The sequence below is a fragment of the Cimex lectularius genome, unplaced genomic scaffold (assembly GCF_000648675.2).
Source record: "Cimex lectularius strain Harlan isolate CLEC.00 unplaced genomic scaffold, Clec_2.1 scaffold97, whole genome shotgun sequence".
Lineage (NCBI taxonomy): Eukaryota > Metazoa > Arthropoda > Insecta > Hemiptera > Cimicidae > Cimex > Cimex lectularius.
Window position 1 is genome coordinate 1,557,130 of NW_019392672.1, and position 10,956 is coordinate 1,568,085.

Genomic DNA, 10,956 nt, shown 5'->3' on the forward strand with positions numbered 1-10,956 from the left:
TTATGGAAAGCAAGAACGAAGAGGGAAATAAACAAATATATCATTTCTATTATTGACCTGATACTACTCTGGAGGAATAAAGTTAATTTATTTTAATGTATCAATTGTAATTATCATAAATAACCTATATTATAACATTATAAATATGTATAATTATTATTTGATTGAAGGGAATAAAAAAAAATTAAGTACCCCTGGTGGGACTCGAACCCACAATCCCCGGTTTAGGAGACCGATGCCTTATCCATTAGGCCACAGGGGCTAGTTGTCAAAGTAATACAGATTTGTATACTTTGGAAACAATTCAGTTCTCACACAGGAAACGGCGTATATACGTCATTTTGAGCATTTGTTGAAATACTTGTCTGTTAAATTACGAAATTTAACTTCGAAGGAGTGTAATATTAAAAATTTTGTAGCCTATAAAAGGAGGATGTCCATATCTATTCAATGCCGGTCGTTCATCAATGATGAACAACGCTGAATGCAAAACACAATTTACAGTTAATGATCAAAAGTCCCTTTCTATTTTATCTAAGAGGCGCAATTTGCCGATTTGTGCATAGGGAAATCCACTGAAAATGCCCTAGAGTCGCACCACTTCAGTGGAAGGTGTTTTTAGTGGGACGAAGAAGGGCCGGTGTTATGGGTCGAGCCGATGGTGGAAGCCATGGACTGATGTCGATGAGTCTGCTGATGCAGCGGGAGTCGGTTGTGAGGGAAGGGTCTTGCTGCAGACAACCACGTCGGCTATTGAGATTGCTAGATACTGCAACTTGCAGTCAGCAAGTACTCTTGTTGCTGTAGCTAGTGCTGACGGATTACTACATTAGAGAGAGTTGTAACCTCGTTGACGTTTTTGAAAAGCCTTTAAGCAGGTTGAGTTGCTTGTATACAAAACTCATCAACACGACACACAACAGTGACACATCTACACAGAAAAGACACACTTTGAATATGTACCAATACTTTGATTAAACCTACAATTTCTATATTATCTACATCATTGTATAAATTCATATTCATATCTTATACATATTTGTATAATTTAAACAATGTTTATAAATCCTAGGCCCTGAAGATGATCTCAATAAAGATCGAAACGTTGGCACAACAAAGAAAATGTTTTTCTAAAACCAACATCACACCAGACTGCATCTCACGATCTCTAAATAATCATTAATTAATGGTCACCAAATATTACACACTTATTAGCTGAGGCAAGCTCATTGGGTGCAGCGTGGGAGACGAGACCTTGTTGAAGCAGTGGTGACAGCTAGCGATAACTTGTAAACCATAAATGGGTCACCTCATAGCTCCCTCCAAGCAGCAAGCCAATGATGAAGAAGTGGCGTGTTCTGAGCAGCGTGTTCTTCCAGTGACTAAAAATGTTATCTGGTACATATGCTTATGAAATTGCTTCAGGCACAACAACCCAGATGAATTATGAAGTGCAACTGTGATTCCATGACCCACAAACTTGGCCCCAAGCCAAAATTTTATTACAAAAAGTTAAAACCAAACAGCGCGCTATGGAAATAAAATTCAAACAATAACAGATATAGATGTAATAAAGAACAAGAGGTAAAACAGGAATGAAAGACGTGGAAGAAAAGCGAAAACAACAAAAATGGATGATGATGATGATGAGGATACTAGGAAGTGTGGTTTGTGTCCCCAGGCCTTCCTAGTTCCCTAGTTCAGTGCAATAGACTCAATACTTCTTCTTAGAAGTATCAGGTCATTGACTGTTGCTGCTACAATTTTATTTCCTTGGTTTTTTTCTGTATGTTAGGTTAAATCTCCATTGAGCCGTTGCTTCGCATTCGAAGATGATATGGGTGGCTGTTTCCTCCTTCTCATTGCATAATATGCAGATGGGATCATCGTTATATATGTCCATGTTGTTTAGATGTGTTCTCAGATACCAGTGACCGGTTAGTAGTCCTATCACTCCTCTGAGTCTAGCCCGCTCCAATTCCAGCAGTGATTTTGACAGTTTTGGTGAGATTTGTTTCATCATAAGTTTACTGTCTCTAGCGCCGCTAGAGTTTATCACTTCACCTTTTACTTTATTTAGATCCAATCTGCGATGGAGGATTTTATATTTGTTTTTGTTATCCCAAGTATAGATTCAGGGCCTATGTATAGTCTTGCGGATCCTCATCTGGCCAGAGTGTCTGCTTTTTCGTTACCCAAAATTCCTCTGTGTCCTCGCACCAAGATATTACCAGGTTGTCGTGTTTCCCCAGGTTTGGGAAATTTTAGATGCATATTTACACTGACTAATTTTGATGTGATTTTTTTTACAAGGTAATGCTTTAATAACTGCTTGGATATTTGATCTTATGTGGATTTTTTTCGACAGTGTAACCTCTTTTAAGATTTTCTAGGGCACAGGCGTTGATGGCATGTATTTCTTCCTGAAAGACCGAGGTGTACTTCCCTAATGAGTTTGACTGCTCATATCTTGGGCTTGTACAAAAAATAACCGATCCGGTTCCTTCGTTTGTTTTGGAGCCGGATGTATACCATATCATTGTATCTGATGCTCCCCTGAGTTCTTCCTCTCCTTTATAGGAATGTTTCCGGGATCATGTAGTCAGTTTCCACTTCTAAGAATGAGTGTCTGATTTTATTAATTATGGTTGTGTGCCCGAATTGTTTTATTCTTATCCAATTTGTTTGTTTTTGGAGCCTAAATGAGCTGTTCCTAGCTTCTCCTTTTATGAATATTTTTAGCAGTTTTTAGTGCATTTGTAGAGGTTGTTCTCATTGCCCCTGCGATAAGTAGGTTTGCTAATCTTTGTATGCTGCCTAATGTTTGGGTAGCTACTTTCTGTTTTTGGTCCACCAGATTAATGTTCCATATGCTATTTTTGGTCTTATTACTGACGTGTATAGCCAATGGGCCATTTTCGGTTTTATTCCCCGTTTGATAAGATGGACCAAACAAAACTAACCAAATTGGTGGCATATCTGTGTCGAAAACAGCAGATAGGGACAAATGTAAAAAAGATGGGCAAGGTCGCCGGTACTGGTACATACAAACAACACCAAATAATAACTATTAAAATATTATTATTATGTCGAAGAATTAACACATTTAAAAAAAATTTATTGAAGACTTGTAATTATGGTCATTTTATTATTCTTCATGTATATTATTATGGTTTAGATTTTTGTTTAGGTATCTCGCGATTCAACTTTAATTGGTTAAAGCGACTTAGTGACTTAGTGAATCAGTTTTATTCACAAGTTTCAATAAAAATTGATCAAATTTTGATTTTCTAATTGAATATTCTTTCTTATACATGGTTTTTTGTTTTTCTAATAAGCAATAGCAACTTGGAAAATTTCTATTTGTTTTCCGATAGAACTCAATGCATTTTCTCTCGCATATTTATTTATACTTATCAAGTCGCGTCGACATTAGGCGGCGGAGTTCATAAATCATAAATGCCGGCAACATTTGTGTCAAATACGCCACATAGCATTGACTGGTAATCCGAGGCAAAAGGCCAACATCTTAATTTTGCATAAGTCCGTGATTCGAAAGGTGGCTATAATTGCGATAAAATTCTTTTAGCAAATGGATTCATTAAAATTATAAAAATGTCATAATGTAAAAGTTGAAAAGTAAACAGTCAACTGAGAGGTTTACACGTTTCAATCCATGTTTCAACTTGAACGGAAGTCTCGACTTGAACGAGTTGCTGCGAAATTTCTCACGACAGATTTCGTTCAAATTTAGTTGAACAAAAGTTGAATTTTTATTAACCAGTAGAAGGTGCTGCTTTGTTTAGCATTAGCAACTTTTCGACAGTCTTATAAAGCTATTGCTATTGTATAACATGATAATTGTAAAAAAAGTAAAATAAAAGCTTACCTTCTACTTAACAAACAAAAAACCTACACAGTAAAGTACATATTATAAAACCAAAATAGCTTTATTGTATTGTTTTGAATTCCTATGGTTTTTTTTAAATATACAGTTTTGATCATTGTCAACCAACCAACTTATTTTTATGATCGATTTTATGGTTCACATCGTCCGTGGATCTCTTGTAATTTAACTAGAGAGCAGAAAGTTTATTAAGACCTCACAGATGATATAATTCAGATAGTTTTGGATAACGATTTGTATCAGCCAGTTTAATTTCTTTTTTCTGTCATGCAACTCTGGCCTAATTTGTAGTAGTTACTACCGGAAAGGCGTTTTTCTCAAAACAGAAGATGATCGTTCGTTCATTAGCAATAATGGTCGCGGTTGACACGATAGCCTAAGAACCAATAAGATCCTCCCTTCTTCCATGGGCCTGGCTGGAATTAGACGAGAAAGATGGTTGGAACAGGTTGGACAACGGAAGCTCTCAGACAAAGATAATTACAGTTATTTGCATGGGGAGCTAATGTTCGCCTCCCGGTCCTACCTAATCACGGCTAATTATTCATGCATGCTGTGCCTCTACGTTGTACGACGTGCCTACCATACTCCGGCTATTATCTCATCACCCCACAAACCTATCATTTCCACAACGAAATTCACCCATAGGTCCGATTCATAATGATTCATTAAATTTTACTCGTTTCCATTGATACTGTTCTTAAGGTCGTCTTCTCGACCGCTTCGACGCAAAAAGGCCAAACGAAGAAAGTGTTTCTTGTCCCATTCGAAAGAACAGTCGCTGCTCGGATGTTTTATTTATGAGAAAATCACGATAGAATGAAACATGAGCACGTAAAGACTGAGCGAGAGTTTTTTAATTTTGTCCTCGTTAAATGTTCCCAGTTTCGTTTTTATGTTTAAACTGCTCAAATATGGTTATGTGGCTCAACATTCTTGGGTGAAAGACTATATAGACACTTCCTTTTGTCTGCCTAACGATTCGTATTGTTATTTCAATATATTTGCTGCAAGTTCAGCCTGTTACTAAACACAAATGTACACAGTAACTAAACTACTTAATAATGAATAGGGTTATTTGTAATTTATTCTTATTCTATTCATTTTAATTAAATTAACCGATATATTCTTGTTACTTGGAAAAAACAAAACAGAAAACAAACCACAACCAAAAACTTTTTTAATCCTTATTTTTAATAACGGATTTATTTATGAATAGTACTCTGGGGAAGTGAATGTGAGACATCTATGTTTGTGATGTATATATATTTTGTATGTTTTGGTTCTATTCTGTATTTGACAACCTGAGGTACAAACGAGAGGCTAACACTTTAGGATATCGGCCTGGTACACATTTAAAAGCAGAGAGTCAGAAACCAGATCGAGACGCTCAAATGGCTGCAGTTAAAAACAAAATAGACGCGAAAGAAGAGAACAAGAAGGAAAACACGTAGAGGGTCGGCGATGATCTAAGCTGTTTGTCAGCCCATAAACTTCCCACTTTACATATATACAAACAAATCAATGATTGAAAAATGAATAAGAGAAGAGGTAGATAAAATTTCTACCCGACTGGCGCCATTTATGAAATTGGCGGGTTGACTGCTTTAATTCATCAGAAGTGCTTAATTCTACTTCCGCCGACTCTGGCCCAGAAATGGAAAAATGGAATGTTAACGCGGAACGTGTCCGAACGTTTAGTTAGAGCTGTCGCGCCCGATTTAGAGAAGGCCCGTCATGTCGATCATTCTCTCCAGAGCGAATTCTTTATCAAATAAGAGGCAGATTATAGGTGGGCAGGAGCAATTTAAAATAGATTAACCGAGAAGCTCGTGTTTGAGGTACATGAATGAAGCGGACGGTGTGATTAGGAGTCGCCGCAAAGTGCACATCATCCGCCTGGCTCCACTTCCTTTACTTTATTATCTAGAAAATGTTTGGAGCGGAGACTAGTTTTTTCCTCTTGGAAAGGCCACTGTCGTTCTCCCCGCGATTTCAACTCGTTTCATACAGACAAATAAGAGGAAATAACTAAAAATCCATTGCATCATCCAAATCGTAAATCCATTGTAGAAAATATAGTGAATGTTCCGTAAAATGTATATGTAAGATGTACTAAAGCAAACCCCACAAAAAATACCATGATAGCTTTCACCAAGAAAAGAAACAGAAATACAAGACCTATGTTTTTATAATGAAATGCTGCAATTAAAAAACGAGGTTAAATTCTTTGGAATAATCTTTGATAAGAAGGTTAACCTGGAACCCTTACCTGCAACATACCATAGCAAAAAGTAAAATATCGCTAATGACTACAAGAACAACCCTAGACAAATCTTGGGAATTAAATCCGAAAATGGCTCATTGGCTAAACACGGCAGTATTAAGACCCAACATAACCTAAGGATCATTAATCTGGTGGACCAAAGCTCAACAAAAACTAGCTGCACCATCACTAGCCAGCAAACAAAGATTAGCTATTTATCACAGGGGCAATGAGAATAACCTCTACAAATGCACTAAAAACTGCACAACCTACGTCCACTAGAAATATTCATACAAGGAGAAGCTAGGAACAGCTTATTTAGGCTCCAAAAATAAACAAATTGGATAGGACTAAAACAATGCGGGCACACAACCATAATTAATAAAATAAGACACCCATTATTAGAAATGGTATACATCCGGCTCCAAAACAAACGAAGAAACCGGATTGGTTATTTTTTGTACAAACCCAAGATATGAGCAATCAAACTCATTTGGGAAGTACACCTCGGTATTTCAAGCAGAAATACAAGCCATCATCGCCTGTGCCCTAGAAAATCTTAAAAGAGGTTACACTGGCAAAAAAATCCACATAAGATCAAGTAGCCACGCAGCTATAACGCATTAGCGTGTAAAAAAATCACATCAAAATTAGTCAGTATAAATGTGAATCTAAAATCTCCAAACCCTGGAGAAACACAACATCTGATAATATCTTGGTATCAGGGCACAGAGGAATTTTGGGTAACGAAAAAGCAGACACTCTGGCCAGATGAGGATCCGCAAGACTATACATAGGCCCTGAATCTATACTTGGGCTAACAAAAACAAATATAGACTCCTCCATCGCAGAATGGATCCAAACAAAACAAAATGTGAAGTGATAAACTCTAACGGCGATAGACACAGTAAACTTATGATGAAACAAATCTCATCAAAACTGTCAAAATCACTGCTGGAATTGGAGCGGGACTCAGAGGAGTGATAGGACTGCTAACCGGCCAGTGGCATCTGAGAACACATCTACACAACATGGGCATATATAACGATGATCCCATCTGCATATTATGCAATGAGGAGGAGGAACAGCCACCCATATCATCTTCGAATGCGAAGCAACGGCTCAATGGAGATTTAACCTAACATACAGAAAAAACCAAGGAAATAAAATTGTAGCAGCGAGAGCCAACGACTTGATACTTCTAAGAAGAAGTCTGTTGCACTGAACTAGGGAACTAGGAAGGTACAATAAGCCAGAAGGCTGCAGTGCCTGGGGAGCCCAAACCTCGCTTCCTACTATCCTCATTACCATTGCCATTACCAAGAAGTATATGTAGTTGTAACATTCGAGGTGTATAATGTACTGCGCCCTTAATTCTATCCTCTGTTATACAGGGTGTCCGTTTTAGATGGCCCGGCTGAATTTCTCTTGAACAAATAACGCTATAAAAAACAAAGAAATACGTATTTTATATTTTTTTTAGTTGTTTCAAATTTTTACCTATTTTTTGGAGAAAAATTATTCAGGGTACCTCAGGCTCAGTTCAACTTCAAAATTTCAAACATCCTGAAACATCATCACATCATTTTGAAGGCTATTTTACGCTGAAAACACGGGTGAAATCGGATTTGAAATTGGTCAAAACCGACAAAGTTATGGCAAAAAGCGGCAGAGCAATTTCGACGAGGAGCTTACTATGTTCGCGAAAATCCGAATTCCTCTCTCCGAAATTGGAAGGGTTTTAGGTTTTTCTACAAATAAAATTAGAAATATATTCCGGACTTACAATTTTAAGCCGATACGGCGGTACGCTCTCAACTTGTCCAGGGACTTTGGGAGTCCGATTATGAGAGGCGTCTAACGTTCGGAAATGTCGATTTGGAAGGCTGCCGAAAACGTTTTTCCATACATCCTATGGATTGATGAATCCAAGTTCACCTCTTATGGCATAGTAACCGTTAAAGGAAAACCCGAGAATTCGTAATCTTGCCATTATCAGGTGGTTCACAGTATCAATGTTTGTTGTGGATTTTTCGGAAATAAATTATTTAGGCCTTATTTCTAGGAAAATAATTTAAATGGTGCCTGCGGCAAAGAATAGAAAATCCATAATCCATATCCCCTGACTCTATCGCTGAGAGCACCGGTGATCAGTGGTTAAAAAGAACAAATCTTTGCATCTTTTCAGAAGGCAGGCAGTTCAAACATGAAATGTGATTGAAAGCGAACCAAAAGACTGTTTTCCAGATTTTTGCCATATCTTTGTCCCTTTTTAGACCCATTTCAAATCCGATTGCGCCATTGTTTTCAGCGTAAACAATCTTTTAAAATAATGTGTTAGGATGTATGTGGTCGTTTTTGAAATTTGGAAATTGAACTGGGCCTGAGGTACCCTACATAATTTTTCTCCAAAAAAGGTAAAAATTTGAAACTAGACAAAAAAATATTAAACACCTATATTTTGTTCTAAGTTTAAGTCCCTAAACTTCCTCCTGAGGGAAATGTGACACTACAGTTAGTAGGTATGTTGGTGTCTCCTCTGTTTCTTTGCAGAATCTTCACTTACCATGTAGTGTTATACCAATTTTCTTCAGATACCCTTTCAGTGTCTTGTTAAGAATCTTGAGAATCGAAGTTTTTACTGCTTCTTTTGATGTATTCTGTTGTTTCTTTCCTTGCAAAATTTGCTAGAAGGGTCTTGGATTTTTTATGTCCAATGAGCGAATACCATTGTTTTTTCATTTTAATTTTGTCCTTTTGTCTGACGTATTGATCGATCGTGTGAATCCCTATGCCACGAAGGACTCAGGACGTATCAGCGGTATGGTTGCTCCTTTCCTTCCAAGGGCGTCCTCTTTCCCGTTGCCCACTACTCCCAGATGACCTGAGCCTCAGCAGAGGTTGACTTAATTTTGCATATCTAATCTATTTCGTTTAGTTATGCACTCCTGACATGGCTGCTTGGCTATCGAAAATACGGCTCTATCTTGTTTTTGAACTCTTTGTTCAGATTGGCCCGGGTATTCCTTTCAATTGCATAGGCTTCAGCTAGTGAATTTTTCCATGGGTTCTGAGTATTTGGTTCCCCTATACGTTAATGCGTTCTAGATCGGTCAGTGTACAAACACATAGTGCCGTCCTCCATGGCGGGGTTCTTCCCAATCTTTTTTGGTACGTAAATGTTTGGGAATTTTGTTTAAACTCAAACATCCTGTTCATGTCGTCTCTTGGGGCCATGAATATCGGATGTTCCTTCATTAGACTATTACTATCTCTCCATTTTAGTTTTAGCCCTGTTGTAGGTTTTTCTTAGATGATGTTAATAATTGTCTTCTACTGTCCTCATTGTCATATCGTGGAGGGGAGGATCTTCCCAATATTTTCCCCATACCAGCTGTGAGACATGTTCTCATCGCTTCCGTTATAAAAACGCAAAACGCGAGCCTCTGTGTTTAGTAAAAAAAGTTAGTTGTTTTGTTTTGGAGGATTAGATGGATCCTAGACCGATAGGTCCTTACGATATTAAGATTACTTGCAATATAACGCCCTCCTCTTTTTGTTACAGTTTTGCGTTTTTTTCATCGTCATTTCCTTTTTTACAAGTTACCGGGTATCGGTGTCGGTAAAGTGGCACCGGCGGCAGGTGGGACGGTCGCAGGTGCCTCTATCGGCTATAAACTTTTGAGAAGACTAGGAAAAAAAAAGCCCGGCGACAAGAAATCTTGGGGAATAAAACACTAAAGCTTTCGACCCGCAGGGTCACGCTCGGCTGTCTTATTGACTGGGCGAACCATAATGGATTCATTGCCTCATCACGATTCGGCACCATGGGCTGTAATCCCATTAAATTAGACTTATCAACTCATTATTCTTTGCATTGCTCTTTAATATCTTAATCATCGCAACTTAACCATCTGAGAATGATGACGGCAGTTCTCGTATTGAAGATGTCTTAAGGTTAAGAGATTTCCAAATGAAAAAGGGCGGGTCAAGATTAACTTTGGGCGGGTTTATTTTCTCCAGTTTCAACAAGATTAGAAGTGTCCTTTTCGCAGCAAGCTTGATGAACGGTGGGAGGAGATTATTCGATATAAAATTCGTACTCTTTAGAATGCTGAATGGATTTTTTTTCGGCGAACCAACATTCTGAGGTTTGCATGATGATGACTCTGTAGTCCTTTCGAATTTTACGGGTTTGATCAATCAACAAAGATGGCGAACCAGGATGATCGAAGTAAACTACGAATTTAATTATAAATTCATTAGTTAAGAACGTTAAAAAATGGCTGTCATTTCCAAATTAGAATGATTACCTTTTACAAACTATACACAGAATGTTACATTTTTATATATTATATTCCTTCAAGTTCCTTGTTCAAAGGACAATTTCAATACACATCTGGCAAGAAGGAGGCGAAGATTGAAGCTCTAAGCAAACTTTTTTCCGGTTGGGTACACGATAAAAAAAGTTTCTTTTCAATCCTTAATTACTTCATCAACGATTTACCTCTAGATTATTCATTATGCTTGTTCAGCAAAGATATTTTTAGACGGTAGTATTGGAGACTTTTGATAAAATTTTTAAGGTGAATAGCCCATTCGTAAAAGTTGGCATGATATAAATTCTTATTGGATGGGATTAGATTCATATAAGCTCATCTGCATATGTGTATATAAACACATGTGTAAAGTTGAGGCTAACATTTCTCGTAGTCCACCGGTAGGACTCGAGAATCACCCACCTCAAGTCTTGGCAGTCGGTCTTATCCGAACAGCTGAGCTC

The 10,956-nt window shown here is 37.7% G+C and overlaps 1 non-coding gene across 1 annotated transcript; it reads right to left on the reverse strand.

Moving 5' to 3' along the window:
• Positions 1-189: 189 nt before the first annotated feature.
• Positions 190-262, reverse strand: Trnar-ccu. Its single transcript has one exon. It is a non-coding gene; the product is annotated as a tRNA-Arg (tRNA).
• Positions 263-10,956: the final 10,694 nt, after the last annotated feature.